This window comes from Schistocerca cancellata, chromosome 1, assembly GCF_023864275.1.
Source record: "Schistocerca cancellata isolate TAMUIC-IGC-003103 chromosome 1, iqSchCanc2.1, whole genome shotgun sequence".
Taxonomy (NCBI): Eukaryota; Metazoa; Arthropoda; class Insecta; order Orthoptera; family Acrididae; genus Schistocerca; species Schistocerca cancellata.
The window spans coordinates 6,733,788-6,752,079 of NC_064626.1; positions in this window are offsets into that span (position 1 = coordinate 6,733,788).

An 18,292-nucleotide genomic window follows, 5' to 3' on the forward strand; every position below is an offset into this window, starting at 1 on the left:
TTCCTTCTTTATTGCATCCGTCGATCCCTCACAATGACGAATTAACACAGGAATTGCTTCGCTATGAAATACTATAGATTCTATGCCTTCTCTTTCTATATCGAGGAACGATCCTATGGCAACGACAGGATCTCCTATTGGGAGGCGAATATCTCATGTCGGATGCACAATTCCTTCTTTATTGCATCCGTCGATCCCTCACAATGACGAATTAACACAGAAATTGCGTCGCTGTGAAATACTATAGGTTCTATGCCTTGTGTTTCTAAATCAAGGAACGATCCTACGGCAACGACAGGATCTCCTATTGGGAGTCGAGTATCTCATGTCGGATGCACTATTCCTTCTATATTGAATCCGTGGATCGCTCACAATGACGAATTAACACAGAAATTGCTTCGCTATGAAATACTACAGATTCTATGCGTTCTCTTTCTATATCGAGGAACGATCCTATGGCAACGACAGGATCTCCTATTGGGAGGCGAGTATCTCATGTCGGATGCACTATTCCTTCTTTATTGCATTCTTCGGTCCCTCACAATGACGAATTAACACAGAAATTGCTTCGCAATGAAAAACTATAGGTTCTATGCCTTCTCTTTCTAAATCGAGGAACGATCCTCTGGCAACGACAGGATCTCCTATTGGGAAGGCGAATATCTCATGTCGGATGCATTATTCCTTCTTTATTGCATCCGTCGATCCCTCACAGTGACGAATTAACACAAAAATTGCTTCGCTATGAAATACTATAGATTCTATGCGTTCTCTTTCTATATCGATGAACGATCCTATGGCAACGACAGGGTCTCCTATTGGGAGGCGAGTATCTCATGTCGGATGCACTATTCCTTCTTTATTGCATTCGTCGGTCCCTCACAATGACGAATTAACACAGAAATTGCTTCGCAATGAAATACTATAGGTTCTATGTCTTCTCTTTCTAAATCGAGGAACGATCCTATGGCAACGACAGGATCTCCTATTGGGAGGCGAATATCTCATGTCGCATGCACTATTCCTTCTTTATTGCTTCCGTCGGTCCCTCACAATGACGAATTAACACAGAAATTGCTTCGCTATGAAATACTTTAGGTTCTATGCCTTCTCTTTCTAAATCGAGGAGCGATGCTATGGCAACGACAGGATCTCCTATTGGGAGGCGAATATCTCATGTCGGATGCACTATTCCTTCTTTATTGCATCAGTCGATCCCTCACAATGACGAATTATCACAGAAATTGCGTCGCTGTGAAATACTATAGGTTCTATGCCTTGTGTTTCTAAATCAAGGAACGATCCTACGGTAACGACAGGATCTCCTATTGGGAGGCGAGTATCTCATGTTGGATGCACTATTCCTTCTTTTTTGCATCCGTCAATCCCTCACAATGACGAATTAACACAGAAATTTCTTCGCTATGAAATACTATAGGTTCTAAGCCTTCTCTTTCTAAATCGAGGAACGATCCTATGGCAACGAAAGGATCTTCAATTGGGAGGCGAGTATCTCATGTCGGATGCACAATTCCTTCTTTATTGCATCCGTCGATCCCCCACAATGACGAATTAACACAGAAATTGCTTCGCTATGAAATACTATTGCTTCTATGCCTTCTCTTTCTAAATCGAGGAACAATACTATGGCAACGAAAGGATCTTCTATTGGGAGGCGAGTATCTCATGTCGAATGCAGTATTCCTTCTTTATTGCATCCGTCGATCCCTCACAATGAGGAATTAACACAGAAATGGCTTCGCTATGAAATACTATAGGTTCTATTCCTTCTCATTCTAAATCGAGGAACGATCCTTTGGCAACGAAAGGATCTCCTATTGGGAGGGAGTAACTCATGTCGATGCACTATTCCTTCTTTATTGCATCCATGGATCCCTCACAATGGCGAATTAACACAGAAATTGCGTCGCTATGAAATACTGTAGTTTCTATGCCTTCTCTTTCTAAATCGAGGAACGATCCTATGGCAACGAAAGGATCTCCTATTGGGAAGCGAATATCTCATGTCGGATGCACTATTCCTTCTTTATTGCATCCGTCGATCCCTCACAATGACGAATTAACACAGGAATTGCTTCGCTATGAAATACTATAGATTCTATGCCTTCTCTTTCTATATCGAGGAACGATCCTATGGCAACGACAGGATCTCCTATTGGGAGGCGAGTATCTCATGTCGGATGCACTATTCCTTATTTATTGCATCCGTCGATCCCTCACTATGACGAATTAACACAGAAATTGCTTCGCTATGAAATACTATAGGTTCTATGCCTTCTCTTTCTAAATCGAGGAACGATCCTATGGCATCGACAGGATCTCCTATTGGGAGGCGAATATATCATGTCGGATGCACTATTCCTTCTTTATTGCATCCGTCGATCCCTCACAATGACGAATTAACACAGGAATTGCTTCGCTATGAAATACTATAGATTCTATGCCTTCTCTTTCTATATCGAGGAACGATCCTATGGCAACGACAGGATCTCCTATTGGGAGGCGAATATCTCATGTCGGATGCACAATTCCTTCTTTATTGCATCCGTCGATCCCTCACAATGACGAATTAACACAGAAATTGCGTCGCTGTGAAATACTATAGGTTCTATGCCTTGTGTTTCTAAATCAAGGAACGATCCTACGGCAACGACAGGATCTCCTATTGGGAGTCGAGTATCTCATGTCGGATGCACTATTCCTTCTATATTGAATCCGTGGATCGCTCACAATGACGAATTAACACAGAAATTGCTTCGCTATGAAGTACTATAGATTCTATGCGTTCTCTTTCTAAATCGAGGAACGATCCTATGGCAACGACAGGATCTCCTATTGGGAGGCGAGTATCTCATGTCGGATGCACTATTCCTTCTTTATTGCATTCGTCGGTCCCTCACAATGACGAATTAACATAGAAATTGCTTCGCAATGAAATACTATAGGTTCTATGCCTTCTCTTTCTAAATCGAGGAACGATCCTCTGGCAACGACAGGATCTCCTATTGGGAAGGGGAATATCTCATGTCGGATGCCTTATTACTTCTTTATTGCATCCGTCGATCCCTCACAGTGAAGAATTAACACAAAAATTGCTTCGCTATGAAATACTATAGATTCTATGCGTTCTCTTTCTATATCGAGGAACGATCCTATGGCAACGACAGGGTCTCCTATTGGGAGGCGAGTATCTCATGTCGGATGCACTATTCCTTCTTTATTGCATTCGTCGGTCCCTCACAATGACGAATTAAGACAGAAATTGCTTCGCAATGAAATACTATAGGTTCTATACCTTCTCTTTCTAAATCGAGGAACGATCCTATGGCAACGACAGGATCTCCTATTGGGAGGCGAATATCTCATGTCGGGTGCACTATTCCTTCTTTATTGCTTCCGTCGGTCCCTCACAATGACGAATTAACACAGAAATTGCTTCGCTATGAAATACTATAGGTTCTATGCCTTCTCTTTCTAAATCGAGGAGCGATGCTATGGCAACGACAGGATCTCCTATTTGGAGGCGAATATCTCATGTCGGATGCACTATTCCTTCTTTATTGCATCAGTCGATCCCTCACAATGGCGAATTAACACAGAAATTGCATCGCTGTGAAATACTATAGGTTCTATGCCTTGTGTTTCTAAATCAAGGAACGATCCTACGGTAACGACAGGATCTCCTATTGGGAGGCGAGTATCTCATGTCGGATGCACTATTCCTTCTTTTTTGCATCCGTCGATCCCTCACAATGACGAATTAACACAGAAATTGCTTCGCTATGAAATACTATAGGTTCTAAGCCTTCTCTTTCTAAATCGAGGAACGATCCTATGGCAACGAAAGGATCTTCTATTGGGAGGCGAGTATCTCATGTCGGATGCACTATTCCTTCTTTATTGCATCTGTCGATCCCCCACAATGACGAATTAACACAGAAATTGCTTCGCTATGAAATACTATTGCTTCTATGCCTTCTCTTTCTAAATGGAGGAACAATACTATGGCAACGAAAGGATCTTCTATTGGGAGGCGAGTATCTCATGTCGGATGCAGTATTCCTTCTTTATTGCATCCGTCGATCCCTCACAATGACGAATTAACACAGAAATTGCGTCGCTATGAAATACTGTAGTTTCTATTCCTTCTCTTTCTAAATCGAGGAACGATCCTATGGCAACGAAAGGATCTCCTATTGGGAAGCGAATATCTCATTACGGATGCACTATTCCTTCTTTATTGCATCCGTAGATCCCTCACAATGACGAATTAACACAGAAATTGCTTCGCTATGAAATACTATACGTTCTATGCCTTCTCTTTCTGAATCGAGGCAACGAAAGGATCTTCTATTGGGAGGCGAGTATCTCATGTCGGATGCACTATTCCTTCTTTATTGCATCCGCCGATCCCTCACAATGACGAATTAACACAGCAATTGCGTCGCTATGAAATACTATAGGTTCTATGCCTTCTCTTTCTAAATCGAGGAGCGTTTCTATGGCAACGACAGGATCTCCTATTGGGAGGCGTGTATCTCATGTCGGATGCACTATTCCTTCTTTATTGCATCCGTCGATCCCTCACAATGACGAATTAACACAGAAATTGCGTCGCTATGAAATACTATAGGTTCTATGCCTTCTCTTTCTAAATCGAGGAGCGTTTCTATGGCAACGACAGGATCTCCTACTGGGAGGCATGTATCTCATGTCGGATGCACTATTCCTCCTTTATTGCATCCGTCGATCCCTCACAAAGACGAATTAACACAGAAATTGCTTCGCTATGAAATACTATAGGTTCTATGCCTTCTCTTTCTAAATCGAGGAACTATGGCAACGAAAGGATCTTCTATTGGGAGGCGAGTATCTCATGTCGGATGCAGTATTCCTTCTTTATTGCATCCGTCGGTCCCTCACAATGACGAATTAACACAGAAATTGCGTCGCTATGAAATACTATAGATTCTATTCCTACTCTTTCTAAAGCGAGGAACTATCCTTTGGCAACGAAAGGATCTCCAATTGGTAGGGAGTATCTCATGTCGATGCACTATTCCTTCTTTATTGCATCCGTCGGTCCCTCACAATGACGAATTAACACAGAAATTGCGTCGCTATGAAATACTATAGGTTCTATTCCTACTCTTTCTAAAGCGAGGAACTATCCTTTGGCAACGAAAGGATCTCCTATTGGTAGGGAGTATCTCATGTCGATGCACTATTCCTTCTTTATTGCATCCGTGGATCCCTCACAATGGCGAATTAACACAGAAACTGCGTCGCTATGAAATACTGTAGTTTCTATGCCTTCTCTTTCTAAATCGAGGAACAATCCTATGGCAACGAAAGAATCTCCTATTGGGAAGCGAATATCTCATGTCGGATGCACTAATCCGTCTTTATTGCATCCTTCGATCCCTCACAATGACGAATTAACGCAGAAATTGCTTCGGTATGAAATACTATACCTTCTATGACTTTTCTTTCTAAATCGAGGAACGATCCGATGGCAACGAAAAGATCTCCAATTGGGAGGCGAATATTTCATGTCGGATGCTCTATTCTTTCTTTATTGCATCCGTCGATCCCTTACAATGACGAATTAACACAGAAATTGCTTCGCTATGAAATACTATAGGTTCTATGCGCTCTCTTTCTAAATCGAAGAACGATCCTATGGCAACGACAGGATCTCCTATTGGGAGGTGAATATCTCATGTCGGATGCACTATTCCTTCTTTATTGCATCCGTCAATCCCTCACAATGACGAATTAACACAGAAATTGCTTCGCTATGAAATACTATAGGTTCTATGCCTTCTCCTTCTAAATCGAGGAACGATCCTACGGCAACGACAGATCTCCTATTGGGAGGCGAGTATCTCATGTCGGATGCACTATTCCTTCTTTACTGCATCCGTCGATCCCTCACAATGACGAATTAACACAGAAATTGCGTCGCCATGAAATACTATAGGTTCTATGCCTTTTCTTTCTAAATCAAGGAACGATCCTATGGCAACGAAAGGATCTCCTATTGGGAGGCGAGTATCTCATGTCGGATGCACTATTGCTTCTTTATTGTATCCGTCGATCTATCACAATGACCAAATAACACAGAAATTGCTTCGCTATGAACCACTATAGGTTCTATGCCTTCTCTTTCTAAATCGAGGAACGATCCTATGGCAACGACAGGATCGTCTATTTGGAGGCGAGTATCTCATGTCGGATGCACTATTCCTTCTTTATTGCATCCGTCGATCCCTCACAATGACGAATTAACACAGAAATTGCGTCGCTATGAAATACTATTGGTTCTATGCCCTCTCTTTCTAAATCGAGGAACGATCCTATGGCAACGACAGGATCTTCTATTGGGAGGCGAGTATCTCATGTCGGATGCACTATTAGTTCTTTATTGCATCTGTCGATCCCTCACAATGACGAATTAACACAGAAAGTGCTTCGCCGTGAAATACTATAGGTTCTATGCCTTCTCTTCCTAAATCGAGGAACGATCGTATGGCAACGAAAGGATCTCCTATTGGGAGGCGAGTATCTCATGTCCGATGCAATATTCCTTCTTTATTGCATCCTTCGATCCCTCACAATAACGAATTAACACAGAAATTGCGTCGCTATGAAATACTATAGGTTTTATGCCTTCTCTTTCTAAATCGAGGAGCGTTTCTATGGCAACGACAGGATCTCCTATAGGTAGGCGAGTATCTCATGTCGTATGCTCTATTCAATCTATATAGCAGCCGTCGATCCCTCACAATAGCGAAATAACACAGAAATTGCTTCGCTATGAAATACTATCGATTCTATGCCTTCTCTTTCTAAATCGAGGAACGATCCTATGGCAACGAAAGGATCTCCTATTGGGAGGCGAGTATTTCATGTCGGATGCATTATTCCTTCTCTTATTGCATCCGTCGATCCCTCACAATGACGAATTAACACAGAAATTGCGTCGCTATGAAATACTATAGGTTCTATGCCTTCTCATTCTAAATCGAGGAGCGTTTCTACGGCAACGACAAGATCTCCTATTGGGAGGCGAGTATCTCATGTCGGATGCACTTAGCCTTCTTTATTGCATCCGTCGCTCCTTCACAGTGACGAATTAACACAGAAATGGCTTCACTATGAAATACTATAGGTTCTATGCCTTCTCTTTCTAAATCGAGGAACGATCCTATGGCAACGAAAGGATCTCCTATGGGGAGGGAGTGTCTCATGTCGGATGCAATATTCCTTCTTTATTGCATCCGTCGATCCCTCACAATGACGAATTAACACAGAAATTGCTTCGCTATGAAATACTATAGGTTCTATGCCTTCTCTTTCTAAATCGAGGAACGATACTATGGCAACGAAAGTATCTCCTATTGGGAGGGAGTATCTCATGTCGAATGCACTATTCCTTCTTTATTGCATCCGTGGATCCCTCACAATGACGAATTAACACAGAAATTTCGTCGCTATGAAATACTGTAGGCTCTATGCCTTCTCTTTCTAAATCGAGGAACGATCCTATGGCAACGAAAGGATCTCCTATTGGGAGGCGAATATCTCATGTCGGATGCACTATTCCTTCTTTATTGCATCCGTGGATCCCACACAATGGCGAATTAACACAGAAATTGCTTCGCTATGAAATACTATACATCCTATGCGTTATCTTTTTAAGTCGAGGAACGATCCTATGGCAACGAAAGGATCTCCTATTGGGAAGCGAGTATCTCATGTCGGATGCACTATTCCTTCTTTATTGCATCCGTCGATCCCTCACAATGACGAATTAACACAGAAATTGCGTCGCCATGAAATACTATAGGTTCTATGCCTTCTCTTTCTAAATCAAGGAACGATCCTATGGCAACGAAAGGATCTCCTGCTGGGAAGCGAGTATCTCATGTCGGATGCACTATTCCTTCTTTATTGCATCCGTCGATCCCTCACTATGACGAATTAACACAGAAATTGCTTCGCTATGAAATCCTATAGGTTCTATGTCTTCTCTTTCTAAATCGAGGAAAGATCCTATGGCTACGAAAGGATCTCCTATTGGGAGGGAGTATCTCACGTCGGATGCACTATTCCTTCTTTATTGCATCCGTCGATCCCTCACAATGACGAATTAACACAGAAATTGTATCGCTATGAAATACTATAGGTTCTATGCCTACTCTTTCTAAATCAAGGAACGATACTATGGCAACGAAAGGATCTTCTATTGGGAGGCGAGTATTTCATGTCGGATGCACTACTCCTTCTTTATTGCATCCGTCGATCCCTCACAATGACAAATTAACACAGAAATGGCTTTGCTATGAAATACTATAGGTTCTATGCATTGTCTTTCTTAATCGAGGAACGATCCTTTGGCAACGAAAGGACCACCTATTGGGAGGGAGTATCTCATGTCGGATGCACAATTCCTTCTTTATTGCATCCGTGGATCCCTCACAATGACGAATTAACACAGAAATTGGGTCGCTATGAAATACAGTAGGTTCTATGCCTTCTCTTTCTAAATCGAGGAACGATCATATGGCAACGAAAGGATCTCCTATTGGGAGGCGAATATCTCATGTCGGATGCACTATTCCTTCTTTATTGTATCCGTCGATCCCTCACAATGACGAATTATCACAGAAATAGCTTCGCTATGAAATCCTATAGGTTCTATGTCTTCTCTTTCTAAATCGAGGAACGATCCTATGGCATCGACAGGATCTCCTATTGGGAGGCGAATATATCATGTCGGATGCACTATTCCTTCTTTATTGCATCCGTCGATCCCTCACAATGACGAATTAACACAGGAATTGCTTCGCTATGAAATACTATAGATTCTATGCCTTCTCTTTCTATATCGAGGAACGATCCTATGGCAACGACAGGATCTCCTATTGGGAGGCGAATATCTCATGTCGGATGCACAATTCCTTCTTTATTGCATCCGTCGATCCCTCACAATGACGAATTAACACAGAAATTGCGTCGCTGTGAAATACTATAGGTTCTATGCCTTGTGTTTCTAAATCAAGGAACGATCCTACGGCAACGACAGGATCTCCTATTGGGAGTCGAGTATCTCATGTCGGATGCACTATTCCTTCTATATTGAATCCGTGGATCGCTCACAATGACGAATTAACACAGAAATTGCTTCGCTATGAAGTACTATAGATTCTATGCGTTCTCTTTCTAAATCGAGGAACGATCCTATGGCAACGACAGGATCTCCTATTGGGAGGCGAGTATCTCATGTCGGATGCACTATTCCTTCTTTATTGCATTCGTCGGTCCCTCACAATGACGAATTAACATAGAAACTGCTTCGCAATGAAATACTATAGGTTCTATGCCTTCTCTTTCTAAATCGAGGAACGATCCTCTGGCAACGACAGGATCTCCTATTGGGAAGGCGAATATCTCATGTCGGATGCCTTATTCCTTCTTTATAGCATCCGTCGATCCCTCACAGTGACGAATTAACACAAAAATTGCTTCGCTATGAAATACTATAGATTCTATGCGTTCTCTTTCTATATCGAGGAACGATCCTATGGCAACGACAGGGTCTCCTATTGGGAGGCGAGTATCTCATGTCGGATGCACTATTCCTTCTTTATTGCATTCGTCGGTCCCTCACAATGACGAATTAAGACAGAAATTGCTTCGCAATGAAATACTATAGGTTCTATACCTTCTCTTTCTAAATCGAGGAACGATCCTATGGCAACGACAGGATCTCCTATTGGGAGGCGAATATCTCATGTCGGGTGCACTATTCCTTCTTTATTGCTTCCGTCGGTCCCTCACAATGACGAATTAACACAGAAATTGCTTCGCTATGAAATACTATAGGTTCTATGCCTTCTCTTTCTAAATCGAGGAGCGATGCTATGGCAACGACAGGATCTCCTATTTGGAGGCGAATATCTCATGTCGGATGCACTATTCCTTCTTTATTGCATCAGTCGATCCCTCACAATGGCGAATTAACACAGAAATTGCGTCGCTGTGAAATACTATAGGTTCTATGCCTTGTGTTTCTAAATCAAGGAACGATCCTACGGTAACGACAGGATCTCCTATTGGGAGGCGAGTATCTCATGTCGGATGCAGTATTCCTTCTTTATTGCATCCGTCGATCCCTCACAATGACGAATTAACACAGAAATTGCGTCGCTATGAAATACTGTAGTTTCTATGCCTTCTCTTTCTAAATCGAGGAACGATCCTATGGCAACGAAAGGATCTCCTATTGGGAAGCGAATATCTCATTACGGATGCACTATTCCTTCTTTATTGCATCCGTAGATCCCTCACAATGACGAATTAACACAGAAATTGCTTCGCTATGAAATACTATACGTTCTATGCCTTCTCTTTCTGAATCGAGGCAACGAAAGGATCTTCTATTGGGAGGCGAGTATCTCATGTCGGATGCACTATTCCTTCTTTATTGCATCCGCCGATCCCTCACAATGACGAATTAACACAGCAATTGCGTCGCTATGAAATACTATAGGTTCTATGCCTTCTCTTTCTAAATCGAGGAGCGTTTCTATGGCAACGACAGGATCTCCTATTGGGAGGCGTGTATCTCATGTCGGATGCACTATTCCTTCTTTATTGCATCCGTCGATCCCTCACAATGACGAATTAACACAGAAATTGCGTCGCTATGAAATACTATAGGTTCTATGCCTTCTCTTTCTAAATCGAGGAGCGTTTCTATGGCAACGACAGGATCTCCTACTGGGAGGCATGTATCTCATGTCGGATGCACTATTCCTCCTTTATTGCATCCGTCGATCCCTCACAAAGACGAATTAACACAGAAATTGCTTCGCTATGAAATACTATAGGTTCTATGCCTTCTCTTTCTAAATCGAGGAACTATGGCAACGAAAGGATCTTCTATTGGGAGGCGAGTATCTCATGTCGGATGCAGTATTCCTTCTTTATTGCATCCGTCGGTCCCTCACAATGACGAATTAACACAGAAATTGCGTCGCTATGAAATACTATAGATTCTATTCCTACTCTTTCTAAAGCGAGGAACTATCCTTTGGCAACGAAAGGATCTCCTATTGGTAGGGAGTATCTCATGTCGATGCACTATTCCTTCTTTATTGCATCCGTCGGTCCCTCACAATGACGAATTAACACAGAAATTGCGTCGCTATGAAATACTATAGGTTCTATTCCTACACTTTCTAAAGCGAGGAACTATCCTTTGGCAACGAAAGGATCTCCTATTGGTAGGGAGTATCTCATGTCGATGCACTATTCCTTCTTTATTGCATCCGTGGATCCCTCACAATGACGAATTAACACAGAAACTGCGTCGCTATGAAATACTGTAGTTTCTATGCCTTCTCTTTCTAAATCGAGGAACAATCCTATGGCAACGAAAGAATCTCCTATTGGGAAGCGAATATCTCATGTCGGATGCACTAATCCGTCTTTATTGCATCCTTCGATCCCTCACAATGACGAATTAACGCAGAAATTGCTTCGGTATGAAATACTATACCTTCTATGACTTTTCTTTCTAAATCGAGGAACGATCCGATGGCAACGAAAAGATCTCCAATTGGGAGGCGAATATTTCATGTCGGATGCACTATTCTTTCTTTATTGCATCCGTCGATCCCTTACAATGACGAAGTAACACAGAAATTGCTTCGCTATGAAATACTATAGGTTCTATGCGCTCTCTTTCTAAATCGAAGATCGATCCTATGGCAACGACAGGATCTCCTATTGGGAGGTGAATATCTCATGTCGGATGCACTATTCCTTCTTTATTGCATCCGTCGATCCCTCACAATGACGAAGTAACACAGAAATTGCTTCGCTATGAAATACTATAGGTTCTATGCCTTCTCCTTCTAAATCGAGGAACGATCCTACGGCAACGACAGATCTCCTATTGGGAGGCGAGTATCTCATGTCGGATGCACTATTCCTTCTTTACTGCATCCGTCGATCCCTCACAATGACGAATTAACACAGAAATTGCGTCGCCATGAAATACTATAGGTTCTATGCCTTTTCTTTCTAAATCAAGGAACGATCCTATGGCAACGAAAGGATCTCCTATTGGGAGGCGAGTATCTCATGTCGGATGCACTATTGCTTCTTTAATGTATCCGTCGATCTATCACAATGACCAAATAACACAGAAATTGCTTCGCTATGAACCACTATAGGTTCTATGCCTTCTCTTTCTAAATCGAGGAACGATCCTATGGCAACGACAGGATCGTCTATTTGGAGGCGAGTATCTCATGTCGGATGCACTATTCCTTCTTTATTGCATCCGTCGATCCCTCACAATGACGAATTAACACAGAAATTGCGTCGCTATGAAATACTATTGGTTCTATGCCCTCTCTTTCTAAATCGAGGAACGATCCTATGGCAACGACAGGATCTTCTATTGGGAGGCGAGTATCTCATGTCGGATGCACTATTAGTTCTTTATTGCATCTGTCGATCCCTCACAATGACGAATTAACACAGAAAGTGCTTCGCCGTGAAATACTATAGGTTCTATGCCTTCTCTTCCTAAATCGAGGAACGATCGTATGGCAACGAAAGGATCTCCTATTGGGAGGCGAGTATCTCATGTCCGATGCAATATTCCTTCTTTATTGCATCCTTCGATCCCTCACAATAACGAATTAACACAGAAATTGCGTCGCTATGAAATACTATAGGTTTTATGCCTTCTCTTTCTAAATCGAGGAGCGTTTCTATGGCAACGACAGGATCTCCTATAGGTAGGCGAGTATCTCATGTCGTATGCTCTATTCAATCTATATAGCAGCCGTCGATCCCTCACAATAGCGAAATAACACAGAAATTGCTTCGCTATGAAATACTATCGATTCTATGCCTTCTCTTTCTAAATCGAGGAACGATCCTATGGCAACGAAAGGATCTCCTATTGGGAGGCGAGTATTTCATGTCGGATGCATTATTCCTTCTCTTATTGCATCCGTCGATCCCTCACAATGACGAATTAACACAGAAATTGCGTCGCTATGAAATACTATAGGTTCTATGCCTTCTCATTCTAAATCGAGGAGCGTTTCTACGGCAACGACAAGATCTCCTATTGGGAGGCGAGTATCTCATGTCGGATGCACTTTGCCTTCTTTATTGCATCCGTCGATCCTTCACAGTGACGAATTAACACAGAAATGGCTTCACTATGAAATACTATAGGTTCTATGCCTTCTCTTTCTAAATCGAGGAACGATCCTATGGCAACGAAAGGATCTCCTATGGGGAGGGAGTGTCTCATGTCGGATGCAATATTCCTTCTTTATTGCATCCGTCGATCCCTCACAATGACGAATTAACACAGAAATTGCTTCGCTATGAAATACTATAGGTTCTATGCCTTCTCTTTCTAAATCGAGGAACGATACTATGGCAACGAAAGTATCTCCTATTGGGAGGGAGTATCTCATGTCGAATGCACTATTCCTTCTTTATTGCATCCGTGGATCCCTCACAATGACGAATTAACACAGAAATTTCGTCGCTATGAAATACTGTAGGCTCTATGCCTTCTCTTTCTAAATCGAGGAACGATCCTATGGCAACGAAAGGATCTCCTATTGGGAGGCGAATATCTCATGTCGGATGCACTATTCCTTCTTTATTGCATCCGTGGATCCCACACAATGGCGAATTAACACAGAAATTGCTTCGCTATGAAATACTATACATCCTATGCGTTATCTTTTTAAGTCGAGGAACGATCCTATGACAACGAAAGGATCTCCTATTGGGAAGCGAGTATCTCATGTCGGATGCACTATTCCTTCTTTATTGCATCCGTCGATCCCTCACAATGACGAATTAACACAGAAATTGCGTCGCCATGAAATACTATAGGTTCTATGCCTTCTCTTTCTAAATCAAGGAACGATCCTATGGCAACGAAAGGATCTCCTGCTGGGAAGCGAGTATCTCATGTCGGATGCACTATTCCTTCTTTATTGCATCCGTCGATCCCTCACTATGACGAATTAACACAGAAATTGCTTCGCTATGAAATCCTATAGGTTCTATGTCTTCTCTTTCTAAATCGAGGAAAGATCCTATGGCAACGAAAGGATCTCCTATTGGGAGGGAGTATCTCACGTCGGATGCACTATTCCTTCTTTATTGCATCCGTCGATCCCTCACAATGACAAATTAACACAGAAATGGCTTTGCTATGAAATACTATAGGTTCTATGCATTGTCTTTCTTAATCGAGGAACGATCCTTTGGCAACGAAAGGACCACCTATTGGGAGGGAGTATCTCATGTCGGATGCACAATTCCTTCTTTATTGCATCCGTGGATCCCTCACAATGACGAATTAACACAGAAATTGGGTCGCTATGAAATACAGTAGGTTCTATGCCTTCTCTTTCTAAATCGAGGAACGATCATATGGCAACGAAAGGATCTCCTATTGGGAGGCGAATATCTCATGTCGGATGCACTATTCCTTCTTTATTGTATCCGTCGATCCCTCACAATGACGAATTATCACAGAAATAGCTTCGCTATGAAATACTATAGGTTCTATGCCTTCTCTTTCTAAATCGAGGAACGATCCTATGGCTACGACAGGATCTCCTATTGGGAGGCGAGTATCTCATGTCGGATGCACTATTCCTTTTTTATTGCATCCGTCGATCCCCCACAATGACGAATAAGCACAGAAATTGCTTCGCTATGAAATACTATAGCTTCTATGCCTTCTCTTTCTATATCAAGGAACGATCCTATGGCAACGACAGGATCTCCTATTGGGAGGCGAGTATCTCATGTCGGATGCACTATTCCTTCTTTACCTCATCCGTCGATCCCTAACAATGACGAATTAACACAGAAATTGCTGCGCTATGAAATACTATAGCTTCTATGCCTTCTCTTTCTAAATCGAGGAACGATCCTATGGCAACCACAGGATCTCCTATTGGGAGGCGAATATCTCATGTCGGATGCACTATTCCTTCCTTATTGCATACGTCGATCCCTCACAATGACGAATTAACACAAAAATTGCTTCGCTATGAAATACTATAGCTTCTATGCCCTCTCTTTCTAAATCGAGGAACGATCCTATGGCAACGAAAGGATCTCCTATTGGGAGGCCAATATCTCATGTCGGATGAACTATTCCTTCTTTATTGCATCCGTCGATCCCACACAATGACGAATTAACACAGAAATTGCTTCGGTATGAAATACTATAGCCTCTATGCCTTTTCTTTCTAAATCGAGGAAAGATCCTATGGCAACGACAGGATCTCCTATTGGGAGGCGAATATCTCATGTCGGATGCACTATTCCTTCTTTATTGCATCCGTCGATCCCTCACAATGACGAATTAACACAGAAATTGCGTCGCCTTGAAATACTATAGGTTCTATGCCTTCTCTTTCTAAATCAAGGAACGATCCTATGGCAACGACAGGATCTTCTATTGGGAGGCGAGTATCTCATGGCGGATGCACTATTCCTTCTATATTGCATCCGTCGATCATTCACAATGACTAATTAACACAAAAATTGCTTTGCTATGAAATACTATAGCTTCTATGCCTTCTCTTTCTAAATCGAAGAACGATCCTATGGCAACGAAAGGATCTCCTATTGGGAGGCGAATATCTCATGTCGGATGCACTATTCCTTCTTTATTGCATCCGTCGATTCCTCACAATGACGAATTAACACAGAAATTGCTTCTCTATGAAATACTATTCCTTCTATGACTTCTCTTTCTAAATCGAGTAACGATCCTACGGCAACGACAGGATCTCCTATTAGGAAGCGAGTATCTCATGTCGGATGCACTATTCCTTCTTTACTGCATCCGTCTATCCCTCACAATGACGAATTAACACAAAAATTGCTTCGCTATGAAATACTATAGCTTCTATGCATTCTCTTTCTAAAGCGAGGAACGATCCTATGGCAACGAAAGGATCTCCTATTGGGAGGCGAATATCTCATGTCGGATGCACTATTCCTTCTTTATTGCATCCGTCGATCACTTTAAATGACGAATTAACACAGAAATTGCTTCGCTATGAAATACTATAGCTTCTATGCCTTCTCTTCCTAAATCGAGGAACGATCCTATGGCAACGACAGGATCTCCTATTGGGAGGCGAGTATCTCATGTCGGATGCACTATTCCTTCTTTATTGCATCCGTCGATCCCTCACAATGACGAATTAACACAGAAATTGCTTCGCTATGAAATACTATAGGTCCTATGCCTTCTCTTTCTAAATCGAGGAACGATCCTATGGCAACGACAGGATCTCCTATTGGGAGGCGAATATCTCATGTCAGATGCACTATTTCTTCTTTATTGCATCCGTCGATCCCTCACAATGACGAAATAACACAGAAATTGCTTCGCTATGTTATACTATGGGTACTATGCTTTCTTTTTCTAAATCTAGGAACAATTTTATGGCAACGAAAGGATCTCCTATTGGGAGGCGAATATCTCATGTCGGATGCATTATTCCTTCTTTCTTGCATCCGTCGATCTCTCACAATGACGAATTAACACAGAAATTGCGTCGCTATGAAATACTATAGGTTCTATGCCTTCTCTTCCTAATTCGAGGAACGATCCTACGGCAACGACAGGATCTTCTATTGGGCGGCGAGTATCTCATGTCGGATGCACTATTCTTTCTTTATTGTATCCGTCGTTCCCTCACAATGACGAATTAACACAGAAATTGCGTCGCTATGAAATACTATAGGTTCTATGCCTTCACTTTCTAAATCGAGGAACGATCATATGGCTACGAAAGGATCTCTTATTGGGAGGCGAGTATCTCATGTCGGATGAACTATTCCTTCTTTATTGCATCCGTCGATCCCTCACAATGACGAATTATCATTGAAATTGATTCGCTATGAAATACTATAGCTTCTATGCCTTCTCTTTCAAAATCGAGGAACGATCCAATGGCTACGACAGGATCTCCTATTGGGAGGCGAGTATCTCATGTCGGATGCACTATTCCTTCTTTATTGCATCCGTCGATCCCTCACAATGACGAATAAACACAAAAATTGCTTCGCTATGAAATACTATAGCTTCTATGCCTTTTCTTTCTAAATTGAGGAACGATCCTATGGCAACGACAGGATCTCCTATTGGAAGGCGAGTATCTCATGTCGGATGCACTATTCCTTCTTTACTGCATCCGTCGATCCCTAACAATGACGAATTAACACAGAAATTGCTGCGCTATGAAATACTATAGCTTCTATGCCTACTCTTTCTAAATCGAGGAACGATCCTATGGCAACCACAGGATCTCCTATTGGGAGGCGAATATCTCATGTCGGATGCACTATTCCTTCCTTATTGCATCCGTCGATCCCTCACAATGACGAATTAACACAAAAATTGCTTCGCTATGAAATACTATAGCTTCTATGCCCTCTCTTTCTAAATCGAGGAACGATCCTATGGCAACGAAAGGATCTCCTATTGGGAGGCGAATATCTCATGTCGGATGCACTATTCCTTCTTTATTGCATCCGTCGATCCCTCACAATGACGAATTAACACAGAAATTGCTTCGCTATGAAATACTATAGCTTCTATGCCTTTTCTTTCTAAATCGAGGAAAGATCCTATGGCAACGACAGGATCTCCTTTTGGGAGGCGAGTATATCATGACGGATGCACTATTCCTTCTTTATTGCATCTGTCGATCCCTCACAATGACGAATTAACACAGAAATTGCGTCGCTATGAAATACTATATGTTCTATGACTTCTCTTTCTAAATCGAGGAACGATCCTATGGCAACGACAGGATCTCCTATTGGGAGGCGAATATCTCATGTCGGATGCACTATTCCTTCTTTATTGCATCCGTCGATCCCTTACAATGACGACATAACACAGAAAGTGCGTCGCCATGAATTACTATAGGTTCTATGCCTTCTCTTTCTAAATCAAGGAACGATCCTATGGCAACGACAGGATCTTCTATTGGGAGGCGAGTATCTGCTTTCGGATGCACTATTCCTTCTTTATTGCATCCGTCGATCCCTCACAATGACGAATTAACACAGAAATTGCGTCGCTATGAAATACTATTGGTTCTATGCCCTCTGTTTCTAAATCGAGGAACGATCCTATGCAACGACAGGATCATCTATTGGGAGGCGAATATCA